The 15,148-nt window shown below is 50.8% G+C and overlaps 13 non-coding genes and 1 pseudogene across 13 annotated transcripts; all 14 read right to left on the bottom strand.

Annotated features, from left to right (window-relative positions):
* Positions 1–2,778: 2,778 nt before the first annotated feature.
* LOC148996643 (U1 spliceosomal RNA) lies at positions 2,779–2,943 on the bottom strand. Its single transcript, XR_016150420.1, has one exon. It is a non-coding gene; the product is annotated as a U1 spliceosomal RNA (small nuclear RNA).
* Positions 2,944–3,272: 329 nt separating this feature from the next.
* On the bottom strand, positions 3,273–3,463 carry LOC148996642 (U2 spliceosomal RNA). Its single transcript, XR_016148590.1, has one exon. It is a non-coding gene; the product is annotated as a U2 spliceosomal RNA (small nuclear RNA).
* A 1,115-nt stretch (positions 3,464–4,578) lies between these two features.
* On the bottom strand, positions 4,579–4,743 carry LOC148996641 (U1 spliceosomal RNA). The gene has a single exon (XR_016150419.1). It is a non-coding gene; the product is annotated as a U1 spliceosomal RNA (small nuclear RNA).
* Positions 4,744–5,072: 329 nt separating this feature from the next.
* LOC148996640 (U2 spliceosomal RNA) lies at positions 5,073–5,263 on the bottom strand. Its single transcript, XR_016148586.1, has one exon. It is a non-coding gene; the product is annotated as a U2 spliceosomal RNA (small nuclear RNA).
* A 1,113-nt stretch (positions 5,264–6,376) lies between these two features.
* Positions 6,377–6,541, bottom strand: LOC148996639 (U1 spliceosomal RNA). Its single transcript, XR_016150418.1, has one exon. It is a non-coding gene; the product is annotated as a U1 spliceosomal RNA (small nuclear RNA).
* Positions 6,542–6,870: 329 nt separating this feature from the next.
* On the bottom strand, positions 6,871–7,061 carry LOC148996638 (U2 spliceosomal RNA). The gene has a single exon (XR_016148584.1). It is a non-coding gene; the product is annotated as a U2 spliceosomal RNA (small nuclear RNA).
* A 1,113-nt stretch (positions 7,062–8,174) lies between these two features.
* LOC148996637 (U1 spliceosomal RNA) lies at positions 8,175–8,339 on the bottom strand. Its single transcript, XR_016150417.1, has one exon. It is a non-coding gene; the product is annotated as a U1 spliceosomal RNA (small nuclear RNA).
* A 329-nt stretch (positions 8,340–8,668) lies between these two features.
* LOC148996636 (U2 spliceosomal RNA) lies at positions 8,669–8,859 on the bottom strand. The gene has a single exon (XR_016148582.1). It is a non-coding gene; the product is annotated as a U2 spliceosomal RNA (small nuclear RNA).
* A 1,109-nt stretch (positions 8,860–9,968) lies between these two features.
* LOC148996635 (U1 spliceosomal RNA) lies at positions 9,969–10,133 on the bottom strand. Its single transcript, XR_016150416.1, has one exon. It is a non-coding gene; the product is annotated as a U1 spliceosomal RNA (small nuclear RNA).
* A 329-nt stretch (positions 10,134–10,462) lies between these two features.
* On the bottom strand, positions 10,463–10,653 carry LOC148996634 (U2 spliceosomal RNA). The gene has a single exon (XR_016148580.1). It is a non-coding gene; the product is annotated as a U2 spliceosomal RNA (small nuclear RNA).
* A 1,111-nt stretch (positions 10,654–11,764) lies between these two features.
* LOC148996633 (U1 spliceosomal RNA) lies at positions 11,765–11,929 on the bottom strand. The gene has a single exon (XR_016150415.1). It is a non-coding gene; the product is annotated as a U1 spliceosomal RNA (small nuclear RNA).
* A 329-nt stretch (positions 11,930–12,258) lies between these two features.
* On the bottom strand, positions 12,259–12,449 carry LOC148996632 (U2 spliceosomal RNA). The gene has a single exon (XR_016148577.1). It is a non-coding gene; the product is annotated as a U2 spliceosomal RNA (small nuclear RNA).
* Positions 12,450–13,563: 1,114 nt separating this feature from the next.
* On the bottom strand, positions 13,564–13,728 carry LOC148996631 (U1 spliceosomal RNA). The gene has a single exon (XR_016150414.1). It is a non-coding gene; the product is annotated as a U1 spliceosomal RNA (small nuclear RNA).
* Positions 13,729–14,057: 329 nt separating this feature from the next.
* On the bottom strand, positions 14,058–14,232 carry LOC148996630 (U2 spliceosomal RNA; annotated as a pseudogene).
* Between the last annotated feature and the right edge of the window lie 916 nt (positions 14,233–15,148).

Genomic DNA, 15,148 nt, shown 5'->3' with positions numbered 1-15,148 from the left:
TGAGCAGTATTAAATAGAAAGGCATGGAGCTTAAAACATACATTTTTTAAAAGGTTACAACTTTAAACAAATAAAATCATATAATTCCCTGTGCCTCCTGCCTCTCCCCTCTCCCATGGGGACTGGGTTCAGGGGGGCAAGAGTTTGACACCTCCGGATCCACAGAGCTGAACTCTTGTGACCCTTTCGGTGTCGATGTTCTCAGCTTGAAATGCAGAAAGGAAACTTCATTGGGGGATTCTGAGGGCCAGACGCGGTCCAGAACTTCCGGGGAGGAACTATCTGGCCAAAGTGTGGCCCTCTGCCTTTTCTCCACTGTTATACACAGAGGAGATCCCGCAGTTCTCTTCTGCACTTGAGCATTTGGGAGTGAAGATTCAACTTCACTCCCACTGGAGGGCATACTCACCTCCGAGACGGTATTGAGGGAGGAAACCGTTTCGTCCTCTCCATTTTCTATTTCTTTGCCTTTGTCTAGCCTGGGAGTGGTTTCCTCCCCCTGTTCCGTTTCCATTTGTGGCTCCGCCCCTGTGGCCGCCCCACTTCCTCTTTCCTGACCAATCCCTGAGGCTGGCTGGGAATTTGAAATTCCCGCCAAAACCTCAGGGATCACCTCCTCCTTCCTTTGTTCTTCCCTTTGATCTGTTTGTGGGGCGGCCATTTTGTTGCTTTTAAGTTTGTTGGCAAAACTTTTCGGGCAATCTCTGTAGAGATGGGATGACTCTCCACAAAGATTGCACTTTCTGCCATTGTGGCACTCTTCAAAGGTGTGCCCAATCTCTCTACACTTTCTGCAAATTATTTCCTGACATGCCTCGGCGAGATGTCCAAGTTTGCCACACTTACGACATAGCTTGGGCATCCCTTGGTAGTGAATGTAGCCTCTATTCTCCCCCAACACAATCATTGATGGTATTTGACCTAGGCCATGGTAGCTGTTGGGATCTGCCCATTGTTGTATGGGCACTCTCCACGCACAGCTCCAGATACCGTCTTCGTCTAATACCTTGACTGGTTGTCCGCGAATAGAGCAATATCTTGCCAACCACACAACAATGTCCTCTCCACTCACAGTTTCATTAAACATCCTGACAATCACAACTTTCAGTGAATTATCAGTCAGCTTTTCCACTGTGAACATGGAGAAATTGGCTTTGCATGTTTCAAACCGAGACCAGAAAGTATTCAGCAGATTAGCGGATGCAAAACTTACATCAAAACCCCGATTTTGGGGCAGAGTCAACAAACAGTTTATATCCATTGCTTTAAAACCTAGAGTCTGTTGGATGTACTTCCGTGAAAAATCCAATCTAGAACAAGTCAGGAGAGTACCATCCTCTTTTGGCTTGAAATTAAAACGCACGCTGTGGTGCCTCCTCACGCCGGCACGAGCAGCCGACATGTTGGAGGCACCACCAGCCCGCTGCGGCTAAAATTCAAACAATAAATACACAATAATAAATAAATTAAAACCTGCTTACCTTAAAAACCAGAGGATTCCTCGCAAAACGAGTCGTCAATAAAAAGCCGCTTGTCACTATACCTCCTGAAGGGTGTATGTCCCGTGTGACAAGCAACACACGAGACCAAGTCCCACAAGAGGCGATCGCAGTCTCAACCGTCTGACAAGATACTTGATCTTAGCCAAAAGGCCGAGAAGCGATGACGCAGCGACGCCGAGGCGGGGGAGCCGGCAAAGGCCACGCCCACCTGGGCCGCGGCGAGAGGGTCTAAGGTCGCCGGCAAACAAGCTCAGCTCAGATTGGTTGACACCGAAAATGGATCACAACAGAGTGCACAGCACGACACTCTGGAGTGCAACCTGGGATTTTGGATCATCAACATTCCGCCTTAAAAGTGAGCGGGCGGACCAAAGCGTCCGTGGTAGAGACTTGAAACTCTGAGGGATGGTAGGACCGGCCCGGTACTACAACCTCACCAAGGCTCGCCCCGATCGGCCCCAAGGTGGCGCTGCAGCGATCAAAAGTACGAAATGGCTCGTAACTCCTCGACCGTCGGTCGCAGACCCAAGTGTCTTACATCACCGGAATCCTTGGCTCGAGCCGAACAAGATGCATGCCTCGGATTGGGTGGTCGCGCTGGCGAGATTTTCGGGTATTTTGGATTTTCTGAAAAACCTACTTTTGCACACTAGTCCTAGGTTTTTTGCCCGATCTGACCCAAACCGGTGCAGAAAGATTCTCTGGAGTCCGACTGCCAACAGGGATCGGGAAACAGTTGGAATTTCCATCCACGTTGGCGACGGTATGCCAAAACGTTGGGGGTGGGCGAGGCGGGCTTTACTTAAACGGCTATAACTCTCCAACGGAATGAGACAATTGCACCCAACTCGGTACACCTGTGTACGGGCTCAGCCCGTGGTCACGTGAAGAGGAATGCGGCGACTGGCCACTTGGTGGCGCTGTAAACAGAAAAAAACACAACATGGGTGGCTGTATATCACGTGACGTTTCACACGCGCACAATGTTTTCATACCACATGATAGAACTCCTCATTCCGAACAACTTTGCCTCCAGGACAACTGCTGTGAACTAAGTCGTCCGTCAAATATTGGAGACTATTTGAAGAATTGAGGAGAAAAAAGAAAACCCTCCTCACACAGACCGGTCCTAGACTGTTTCGTATCTCTCGAGCAACCGCCGCAGTTCAACTCTCTGGACTGCCTCTGGATATTGAAGAAGTGGAGAAAAAAAAAAAGAAAAAAAAAAGAACCTCAAGTGGAGCTTTAACAATCTGCCCTTTTAACCAGTGTTGTCCAGGGGAGAGCGCGAACGCAGTCCCCCACTACCATAAATTATGCAGTCGAGATTCCCACATTTGGGGAATTCGCAGGGGTCAGCACAACCCAGAGTGCAATGGCCGAGCCTCGCCCTGGGTGAACCACCTTCCTGATCATGGTGTCTCCCCTGCCAGGTAAGTATGAATTCCCAGGCCTTCAGTCAGAAGCACCCTGTCCCTCTCCCCAATCCTCACCAGCGGTTTGCCAGTCAAAAAAGGGGCTTTTTTTTTTTTTGCACGCTCCGCATCCGGCTCCATGAGCCATAAATGTACATAATGCGCCGTCCCCGAATAGTGGATGGATCAGATGTTAAACTGACAGAGGAACAGGGGTTCATTTTTGTCTTGTTTTTACACCACAATTCTACCCAGGCTAGTATAGCACATGATCACCTACAACACCCACTCACACTAGCTCCATTATCACCTTCTGCCACACAAGACCACTACAACTCTTTCATTGAACACTTTAGGAGGGTGCACCGTTCCCAGAAGTACTGCAATACCGGGTCGATGCGTGGAGTGGACGGAGCAAGCCCCTATTCCATCTCCCAGGACCAAAAATCAATTTAATATGTGGTGCCCGGGTAGGGCACGTATCAGATATTAAACTGATAAGAACAGATACTACACTTGATCTTAGCCAAAAGGCCGAGAAGCGATGACGCAGCGACGCCGAGGCGGGGGAGCCGGCAAAGGCCACGCCCACCTGGGCCGCGGAGAGAGGGTCTAAGGTCGCCGGCAAACAAGCTCAGCTCAGATTGGTTGACACCGAAAATGGATCACAACAGAGTGCACAGCACGACACTCTGGAGTGCAACCTGGGATTTTGGATCATCAACATTCCGCCTTAAAAGTGAGCGGGCGGACCAAAGCGTCCGTGGTAGAGACTTGAAACTCTGAGGGATGGTAGGACCGGCCCGGTACTACAACCTCACCAAGGCTCGCCCCGATCGGCCCCAAGGTGGCGCTGCAGCGATCAAAAGTACGAAATGGCTCGTAACTCCTCGACCGTCGGTCGCAGACCCAAGTGTCTTACATCACCGGAATCCTTGGCTCGAGCCGAACAAGATGCATGCCTCGGATTGGGTGGTCGCGCTGGCGAGATTTTCGGGTATTTTGGATTTTCTGAAAAACCTACTTTTGCACACTAGTCCTAGGTTTTTTGCCCGATCTGACCCAAACCGGTGCAGAAAGATTCTCTGGAGTCCGACTGCCAACAGGGATCGGGAAACAGTTGGAATTTCCATCCACGTTGGCGACGGTACGCCAAAACGTTGGGGGTGGGCGAGGCGGGCTTTACTTAAACGGCTATAACTCTCCAACGGAATGAGACAATTGCACCCAACTCGGTACACCTGTGTACGGGCTCAGCCCGTGGTCACGTGAAGAGGAATGCGGCGACTGGCCACTTGGTGGCGCTGTAAACAGAAAAAAACACAACATGGGTGGCTGTATATCACGTGACGTTTCACACGCGCACAATGTTTTCATACCACATGATAGAACTCCTCATTCCGAACAACTTTGCCTCCAGGACAACTGCTGTGAACTAAGTCGTCCGTCAAATATTGGAGACTATTTGAAGAATTGAGGAGAAAAAAGAAAACCCTCCTCACACAGACCGGTCCTAGACTGTTTCGTATCTCTCGAGCAACCGCCGCAGTTCAACTCTCTGGACTGCCTCTGGATATTGAAGAAGTGGAAAAAAAAAAAAAAAAAAAAAAAAAGAACCTCAAGTGGAGCTTTAACAATCTGCCCTTTTAACCAGTGTTGTCCAGGGGAGAGCGCGAACGCAGTCCCCCACTACCATAAATTATGCAGTCGAGATTCCCACATTTGGGGAATTCGCAGGGGTCAGCACAACCCAGAGTGCAATGGCCGAGCCTCGCCCTGGGTGAACCACCTTCCTGATCATGGTGTCTCCCCTGCCAGGTAAGTATGAATTCCCAGGCCTTCAGTCAGAAGCACCCTGTCCCTCTCCCCAATCCTCACCAGCGGTTTGCCAGTCAAAAAAGGGGCTTTTTTTTTTTTTGCACGCTCCGCATCCGGCTCCATGAGCCATAAATGTACATAATGCGCCGTCCCCGAATAGTGGATGGATCAGATGTTAAACTGACAGAGGAACAGGGGTTCATTTTTGTCTTGTTTTTACACCACAATTCTACCCAGGCTAGTATAGCACATGATCACCTACAACACCCACTCACACTAGCTCCATTATCACCTTCTGCCACACAAGACCACTACAACTCTTTCATTGAACACTTTAGGAGGGTGCACCGTTCCCAGAAGTACTGCAATACCGGGTCGATGCGTGGAGTGGACGGAGCAAGCCCCTATTCCATCTCCCAGGACCAAAAATCAATTTAATATGTGGTGCCCGGGTAGGGCACGTATCAGATATTAAACTGATAAGAACAGATACTACACTTGATCTTAGCCAAAAGGCCGAGAAGCGATGACGCAGCGACGCCGAGGCGGGGGAGCCGGCAAAGGCCACGCCCACCTGGGCCGCGGCGAGAGGGTCTAAGGTCGCCGGCAAACAAGCTCAGCTCAGATTGGTTGACACCGAAAATGGATCACAACAGAGTGCACAGCACGACACTCTGGAGTGCAACCTGGGATTTTGGATCATCAACATTCCGCCTTAAAAGTGAGCGGGCGGACCAAAGCGTCCGTGGTAGAGACTTGAAACTCTGAGGGATGGTAGGACCGGCCCGGTACTACAACCTCACCAAGGCTCGCCCCGATCGGCCCCAAGGTGGCGCTGCAGCGATCAAAAGTACGAAATGGCTCGTAACTCCTCGACCGTCGGTCGCAGACCCAAGTGTCTTACATCACCGGAATCCTTGGCTCGAGCCGAACAAGATGCATGCCTCGGATTGGGTGGTCGCGCTGGCGAGATTTTCGGATATTTTGGATTTTCTGAAAAACCTACTTTTGCACACTAGTCCTAGGTTTTTTGCCCGATCTGACCCAAACCGGTGCAGAAAGATTCTCTGGAGTCCGACTGCCAACAGGGATCGGGAAACAGTTGGAATTTCCATCCACGTTGGCGACGGTACGCCAAAACGTTGGGGGTGGGCGAGGCGGGCTTTACTTAAACGGCTATAACTCTCCAACGGAATGAGACAATTGCACCCAACTCGGTACACCTGTGTACGGGCTCAGCCCGTGGTCACGTGAAGAGGAATGCGGCGACTGGCCACTTGGTGGCGCTGTAAACAGAAAAAAACACAACATGGGTGGCTGTATATCACGTGACGTTTCACACGCGCACAATGTTTTCATACCACATGATAGAACTCCTCATTCCGAACAACTTTGCCTCCAGGACAACTGCTGTGAACTAAGTCGTCCGTCAAATATTGGAGACTATTTGAAGAATTGAGGAGAAAAAAGAAAACCCTCCTCACACAGACCGGTCCTAGACTGTTTCGTATCTCTCGAGCAACCGCCGCAGTTCAACTCTCTGGACTGCCTCTGGATATTGAAGAAGTGGAGAAAAAAAAAAAAAAAAAAAAAGAACCTCAAGTGGAGCTTTAACAATCTGCCCTTTTAACCAGTGTTGTCCAGGGGAGAGCGCGAACGCAGTCCCCCACTACCATAAATTATGCAGTCGAGATTCCCACATTTGGGGAATTCGCAGGGGTCAGCACAACCCAGAGTGCAATGGCCGAGCCTCGCCCTGGGTGAACCACCTTCCTGATCATGGTGTCTCCCCTGCCAGGTAAGTATGAATTCCCAGGCCTTCAGTCAGAAGCACCCTGTCCCTCTCCCCAATCCTCACCAGCGGTTTGCCAGTCAAAAAAGGGGCTTTTTTTTTTTTTGCACGCTCCGCATCCGGCTCCATGAGCCATAAATGTACATAATGCGCCGTCCCCGAATAGTGGATGGATCAGATGTTAAACTGACAGAGGAACAGGGGTTCATTTTTGTCTTGTTTTTACACCACAATTCTACCCAGGCTAGTATAGCACATGATCACCTACAACACCCACTCACACTAGCTCCATTATCACCTTCTGCCACACAAGACCACTACAACTCTTTCATTGAACACTTTAGGAGGGTGCACCGTTCCCAGAAGTACTGCAATACCGGGTCGATGCGTGGAGTGGACGGAGCAAGCCCCTATTCCATCTCCCAGGACCAAAAATCAATTTAATATGTGGTGCCCGGGTAGGGCACGTATCAGATATTAAACTGATAAGAACAGATACTACACTTGATCTTAGCCAAAAGGCCGAGAAGCGATGACGCAGCGACGCCGAGGCGGGGGAGCCGGCAAAGGCCACGCCCACCTGGGCCGCGGCGAGAGGGTCTAAGGTCGCCGGCAAACAAGCTCAGCTCAGATTGGTTGACACCGAAAATGGATCACAACAGAGTGCACAGCACGACACTCTGGAGTGCAACCTGGGATTTTGGATCATCAACATTCCGCCTTAAAAGTGAGCGGGCGGACCAAAGCGTCCGTGGTAGAGACTTGAAACTCTGAGGGATGGTAGGACCGGCCCGGTACTACAACCTCACCAAGGCTCGCCCCGATCGGCCCCAAGGTGGCGCTGCAGCGATCAAAAGTACGAAATGGCTCGTAACTCCTCGACCGTCGGTCGCAGACCCAAGTGTCTTACATCACCGGAATCCTTGGCTCGAGCCGAACAAGATGCATGCCTCGGATTGGGTGGTCGCGCTGGCGAGATTTTCGGATATTTTGGATTTTCTGAAAAACCTACTTTTGCACACTAGTCCTAGGTTTTTTGCCCGATCTGACCCAAACCGGTGCAGAAAGATTCTCTGGAGTCCGACTGCCAACAGGGATCGGGAAACAGTTGGAATTTCCATCCACGTTGGCGACGGTACGCCAAAACGTTGGGGGTGGGCGAGGCGGGCTTTACTTAAACGGCTATAACTCTCCAACGGAATGAGACAATTGCACCCAACTCGGTACACCTGTGTACGGGCTCAGCCCGTGGTCACGTGAAGAGGAATGCGGCGACTGGCCACTTGGTGGCGCTGTAAACAGAAAAAAACACAACATGGGTGGCTGTATATCACGTGACGTTTCACACGCGCACAATGTTTTCATACCACATGATAGAACTCCTCATTCCGAACAACTTTGCCTCCAGGACAACTGCTGTGAACTAAGTCGTCCGTCAAATATTGGAGACTATTTGAAGAATTGAGGAGAAAAAAGAAAACCCTCCTCACACAGACCGGTCCTAGACTGTTTCGTATCTCTCGAGCAACCGCCGCAGTTCAACTCTCTGGACTGCCTCTGGATATTGAAGAAGTGGAGAAAAAAAAAAAAAAAAAAAAAGAACCTCAAGTGGAGCTTTAACAATCTGCCCTTTTAACCAGTGTTGTCCAGGGGAGAGCGCGAACGCAGTCCCCCACTACCATAAATTATGCAGTCGAGATTCCCACATTTGGGGAATTCGCAGGGGTCAGCACAACCCAGAGTGCAATGGCCGAGCCTCGCCCTGGGTGAACCACCTTCCTGATCATGGTGTCTCCCCTGCCAGGTAAGTATGAATTCCCAGGCCTTCAGTCAGAAGCACCCTGTCCCTCTCCCCAATCCTCACCAGCGGTTTGCCAGTCAAAAAAGGGGCTTTTTTTTTTTTTGCACGCTCCGCATCCGGCTCCATGAGCCATAAATGTACATAATGCGCCGTCCCCGAATAGTGGATGGATCAGATGTTAAACTGACAGAGGAACAGGGGTTCATTTTTGTCTTGTTTTTACACCACAATTCTACCCAGGCTAGTATAGCACATGATCACCTACAACACCCACTCACACTAGCTCCATTATCACCTTCTGCCACACAAGACCACTACAACTCTTTCATTGAACACTTTAGGAGGGTGCACCGTTCCCAGAAGTACTGCAATACCGGGTCGATGCGTGGAGTGGACGGAGCAAGCCCCTATTCCATCTCCCAGGACCAAAAATCAATTTAATATGTGGTGCCCGGGTAGGGCACGTATCAGATATTAAACTGATAAGAACAGATACTACACTTGATCTTAGCCAAAAGGCCGAGAAGCGATGACGCAGCGACGCCGAGGCGGGGGAGCCGGCAAAGGCCACGCCCACCTGGGCCGCGGCGAGAGGGTCTAAGGTCGCCGGCAAACAAGCTCAGCTCAGATTGGTTGACACCGAAAATGGATCACAACAGAGTGCACAGCACGACACTCTGGAGTGCAACCTGGGATTTTGGATCATCAACATTCCGCCTTAAAAGTGAGCGGGCGGACCAAAGCGTCCGTGGTAGAGACTTGAAACTCTGAGGGATGGTAGGACCGGCCCGGTACTACAACCTCACCAAGGCTCGCCCCGATCGGCCCCAAGGTGGCGCTGCAGCGATCAAAAGTACGAAATGGCTCGTAACTCCTCGACCGTCGGTCGCAGACCCAAGTGTCTTACATCACCGGAATCCTTGGCTCGAGCCGAACAAGATGCATGCCTCGGATTGGGTGGTCGCGCTGGCGAGATTTTCGGGTATTTTGGATTTTCTGAAAAACCTACTTTTGCACACTAGTCCTAGGTTTTTTGCCCGATCTGACCCAAACCGGTGCAGAAAGATTCTCTGGAGTCCGACTGCCAACAGGGATCGGGAAACAGTTGGAATTTCCATCCACGTTGGCGACGGTACGCCAAAACGTTGGGGGTGGGCGAGGCGGGCTTTACTTAAACGGCTATAACTCTCCAACGGAATGAGACAATTGCACCCAACTCGGTACACCTGTGTACGGGCTCAGCCCGTGGTCACGTGAAGAGGAATGCGGCGACTGGCCACTTGGTGGCGCTGTAAACAGAAAAAAACACAACATGGGTGGCTGTATATCACGTGACGTTTCACACGCGCACAATGTTTTCATACCACATGATAGAACTCCTCATTCCGAACAACTTTGCCTCCAGGACAACTGCTGTGAACTAAGTCGTCCGTCAAATATTGGAGACTATTTGAAGAATTGAGGAGAAAAAAGAAAACCCTCCTCACACAGACCGGTCCTAGACTGTTTCGTATCTCTCGAGCAACCGCCGCAGTTCAACTCTCTGGACTGCCTCTGGATATTGAAGAAGTGGAGAAAAAAAAAAAAAAAAAGAACCTCAAGTGGAGCTTTAACAATCTGCCCTTTTAACCAGTGTTGTCCAGGGGAGAGCGCGAACGCAGTCCCCCACTACCATAAATTATGCAGTCGAGATTCCCACATTTGGGGAATTCGCAGGGGTCAGCACAACCCAGAGTGCAATGGCCGAGCCTCGCCCTGGGTGAACCACCTTCCTGATCATGGTGTCTCCCCTGCCAGGTAAGTATGAATTCCCAGGCCTTCAGTCAGAAGCACCCTGTCCCTCTCCCCAATCCTCACCAGCGGTTTGCCAGTCAAAAAAGGGGCTTTTTTTTTTTTTGCACGCTCCGCATCCGGCTCCATGAGCCATAAATGTACATAATGCGCCGTCCCCGAATAGTGGATGGATCAGATGTTAAACTGACAGAGGAACAGGGGTTCATTTTTGTCTTGTTTTTACACCACAATTCTACCCAGGCTAGTATAGCACATGATCACCTACAACACCCACTCACACTAGCTCCATTATCACCTTCTGCCACACAAGACCACTACAACTCTTTCATTGAACACTTTAGGAGGGTGCACCGTTCCCAGAAGTACTGCAATACCGGGTCGATGCGTGGAGTGGACGGAGCAAGCCCCTATTCCATCTCCCAGGACCAAAAATCAATTTAATATGTGGTGCCCGGGTAGGGCACGTATCAGATATTAAACTGATAAGAACAGATACTACACTTGATCTTAGCCAAAAGGCCGAGAAGCGATGACGCAGCGACGCCGAGGCGGGGGAGCCGGCAAAGGCCACGCCCACCTGGGCCGCGGCGAGAGGGTCTAAGGTCGCCGGCAAACAAGCTCAGCTCAGATTGGTTGACACCGAAAATGGATCACAACAGAGTGCACAGCACGACACTCTGGAGTGCAACCTGGGATTTTGGATCATCAACATTCCGCCTTAAAAGTGAGCGGGCGGACCAAAGCGTCCGTGGTAGAGACTTGAAACTCTGAGGGATGGTAGGACCGGCCCGGTACTACAACCTCACCAAGGCTCGCCCCGATCGGCCCCAAGGTGGCGCTGCAGCGATCAAAAGTACGAAATGGCTCGTAACTCCTCGACCGTCGGTCGCAGACCCAAGTGTCTTACATCACCGGAATCCTTGGCTCGAGCCGAACAAGATGCATGCCTCGGATTGGGTGGTCGCGCTGGCGAGATTTTCGGGTATTTTGGATTTTCTGAAAAACCTACTTTTGCACACTAGTCCTAGGTTTTTTGCCCGATCTGACCCAAACCGGTGCAGAAAGATTCTCTGGAGTCCGACTGCCAACAGGGATCGGGAAACAGTTGGAATTTCCATCCACGTTGGCGACGGTACGCCAAAACGTTGGGGGTGGGCGAGGCGGGCTTTACTTAAACGGCTATAACTCTCCAACGGAATGAGACAATTGCACCCAACTCGGTACACCTGTGTACGGGCTCAGCCCGTGGTCACGTGAAGAGGAATGCGGCGACTGGCCACTTGGTGGCGCTGTAAACAGAAAAAAACACAACATGGGTGGCTGTATATCACGTGACGTTTCACACGCGCACAATGTTTTCATACCACATGATAGAACTCCTCATTCCGAACAACTTTGCCTCCAGGACAACTGCTGTGAACTAAGTCGTCCGTCAAATATTGGAGACTATTTGAAGAATTGAGGAGAAAAAAGAAAACCCTCCTCACACAGACCGGTCCTAGACTGTTTCGTATCTCTCGAGCAACCGCCGCAGTTCAACTCTCTGGACTGCCTCTGGATATTGAAGAAGTGGAGAAAAAAAAAAAAAAAAAAAGAACCTCAAGTGGAGCTTTAACAATCTGCCCTTTTAACCAGTGTTGTCCAGGGGAGAGCGCGAACGCAGTCCCCCACTACCATAAATTATGCAGTCGAGATTCCCACATTTGGGGAATTCGCAGGGGTCAGCACAACCCAGAGTGCAATGGCCGAGCCTCGCCCTGGGTGAACCACCTTCCTGATCATGGTGTCTCCCCTGCCAGGTAAGTATGAATTCCCAGGCCTTCAGTCAGAAGCACCCTGTCCCTCTCCCCAATCCTCACCAGCGGTTTGCCAGTCAAAAAAGGGGCTTTTTTTTTTTTTGCACGCTCCGCATCCGGCTCCATGAGCCATAAATGTACATAATGCGCCGTCCCCGAATAGTGGATGGATCAGATGTTAAACTGACAGAGGAACAGGGGTTCATTTTTGTCTTGTTTTTACACCACAATTCTACCCAGGCTAGTATAGCACATGATCACCTACAACACCCACTCACACTAGCTCCATTATCACCTTCTGCCACACAAGACCACTACAACTCTTTCATTGAACACTTTAGGAGGGTGCACCGTTCCCAGAAGTACTGCAATACCGGGTCGATGCGTGGAGTGGACGGAGCAAGCCCCTATTCCATCTCCCAGGACCAAAAATCAATTTAATATGTGGTGCCCGGGTAGGGCACGTATCAGATATTAAACTGATAAGAACAGATACTACACTTGATCTTAGCCAAAAGGCCGAGAAGCGATGACGCAGCGACGCCGAGGCGGGGGAGCCGGCAAAGGCCACGCCCACCTGGGCCGCGGCGAGAGGGTCTAAGGTCGCCGGCAAACAAGCTCAGCTCAGATTGGTTGACACCGAAAATGGATCACAACAGAGTGCACAGCACGACACTCTGGAGTGCAACCTGGGATTTTGGATCATCAACATTCCGCCTTAAAAGTGAGCGGGCGGACCAAAGCGTCCGTGGTAGAGACTTGAAACTCTGAGGGATGGTAGGACCGGCCCGGTACTACAACCTCACCAAGGCTCGCCCCGATCGGCCCCAAGGTGGCGCTGCAGCGATCAAAAGTACGAAATGGCTCGTAACTCCTCGACCGTCGGTCGCAGACCCAAGTGTCTTACATCACCGGAATCCTTGGCTCGAGCCGAACAAGATGCATGCCTCGGATTGGGTGGTCGCGCTGGCGAGATTTTCGGGTATTTTGGATTTTCTGAAAAACCTACTTTTGCACACTAGTCCTAGGTTTTTTGCCCGATCTGACCCAAACCGGTGCAGAAAGATTCTCTGGAGTCCGACTGCCAACAGGGATCGGGAAACAGTTGGAATTTCCATCCACGTTGGCGACGGTACGCCAAAACGTTGGGGGTGGGCGAGGCGGGCTTTACTTAAACGGCTATAACTCTCCAACGGAATGAGACAATTGCACCCAACTCGGTACACCTGTGTACGGGCTCAGCCCGTGGTCACGTGAAGAGGAATGCGGCGACTGGCCACTTGGTGGCGCTGTAAACAGAAAAAAACACAACATGGGTGGCTGTATATCACGTGACGTTTCACACGCGCACAATGTTTTCATACCACATGATAGAACTCCTCATTCCGAACAACTTTGCCTCCAGGACAACTGCTGTGAACTAAGTCGTCCGTCAAATATTGGAGACTATTTGAAGAATTGAGGAGAAAAAAGAAAACCCTCCTCACACAGACCGGTCCTAGACTGTTTCGTATCTCTCGAGCAACCGCCGCAGTTCAACTCTCTGGACTGCCTCTGGATATTGAAGAAGTGGAGAAAAAAAAAAAAAAAAAAAAAAGAACCTCAAGTGGAGCTTTAACAATCTGCCCTTTTAACCAGTGTTGTCCAGGGGAGAGCGCGAACGCAGTCCCCCACTACCATAAATTATGCAGTCGAGATTCCCACATTTGGGGAATTCGCAGGGGTCAGCACAACCCAGAGTGCAATGGCCGAGCCTCGCCCTGGGTGAACCACCTTCCTGATCATGGTGTCTCCCCTGCCAGGTAAGTATGAATTCCCAGGCCTTCAGTCAGAAGCACCCTGTCCCTCTCCCCAATCCTCACCAGCGGTTTGCCAGTCAAAAAAGGGGCTTTTTTTTTTTTTGCACGCTCCGCATCCGGCTCCATGAGCCATAAATGTACATAATGCGCCGTCCCCGAATAGTGGATGGATCAGATGTTAAACTGACAGAGGAACAGGGGTTCATTTTTGTCTTGTTTTTACACCACAATTCTACCCAGGCTAGTATAGCACATGATCACCTACAACACCCACTCACACTAGCTCCATTATCACCTTCTGCCACACAAGACCACTACAACTCTTTCATTGAACACTTTAGGAGGGTGCACCGTTCCCAGAAGTACTGCAATACCGGGTCGATGCGTGGAGTGGACGGAGCAAGCCCCTATTCCATCTCCCAGGACCAAAAATCAATTTAATATGTGGTGCCCGGGTAGGGCACGTATCAGATATTAAACTGATAAGAACAGATTTTTTCTTTCGAAAAAGTTTTATTGTCACAGTGTCATTCCATTCTTTCAGTATCCATTTTTTTCTTTATAAATCACATTTTGCATATATTTTAAAACAACAAAAAGGACATAATTTACAGTAAAAAAAACAGTTATGTGGGTGTGTTGTGCAAAAGTCCATGTGTGTTGTGTGTTGTTTTAAAGGAAAGGTAAAATGGATTAAAATAAAACAGGAATGCAAATGTAAAACAATAAAACAATAAAACAATAAAATATGCCAAATAAAACATCTCTTGTACAGGATCGAGGGTGAGTCCCTATCAAGAGTGTCCATTCACTCCAGGTCTCCAGAACAGGCCCCGGACTCCTCGCTTCCAGCGCCCAGCGGAGATCCCCTCTCCTCCGGCCCGCTGGCCCGCTGTTCCCGTAGCCGGTGTGGTGAGGGTGCATCTACGGGCGGCCAGGGTCGGGGGTGGCCGGGACCTCTTTGGTGTGACCCCAGCCCCCCCATCCGAATAACGACGTCCTGCGCCTCCTGCAGCGCAGATCTAACTAATTGCTCGCACGCGTGGAGGGGCACCGTAACGCGTTTCCCCACCAGCAGGTTTCTGGTGGCCCAGATGGCATCCTTGATATGGTTGAGGGTGAGCCAGAGCGAGGTAAATTGCTGTGATGTTAGCTCCTTCAAGCCCTGACCCACCCCCAGGATGGCGAGCCTGTATCCCACCTGGGCCCGACCCGCCGGCAGGCACGGGAAAACCAGGGGGCTGGTCTTGGCCCACAGGTCCCGCGCAGCACCGCACTCCCAGAGCAGATGGTAGACGGTCTCCGGGGAACCACATCCGGACCGTGGGCAGGTGGGTTTTTTGGCCATGCCTCTGGAGTGCATAACCGCCCTGACCGGGAGGATCTCATGGGCCACCATCCACGACAAGTCCTTAAGCCTGTTCTGGAGAG

The sequence above is a fragment of the Pimephales promelas genome, chromosome 2, assembly GCF_988280905.1.
Source record: "Pimephales promelas chromosome 2, fPimPro1.hap1.1, whole genome shotgun sequence".
NCBI classification, from domain to species: Eukaryota; Metazoa; Chordata; class Actinopteri; order Cypriniformes; family Leuciscidae; genus Pimephales; species Pimephales promelas.
Note: the sequence above shows the minus strand (reverse complement) of the source record. Positions and strands in the feature narration are given on the sequence as shown.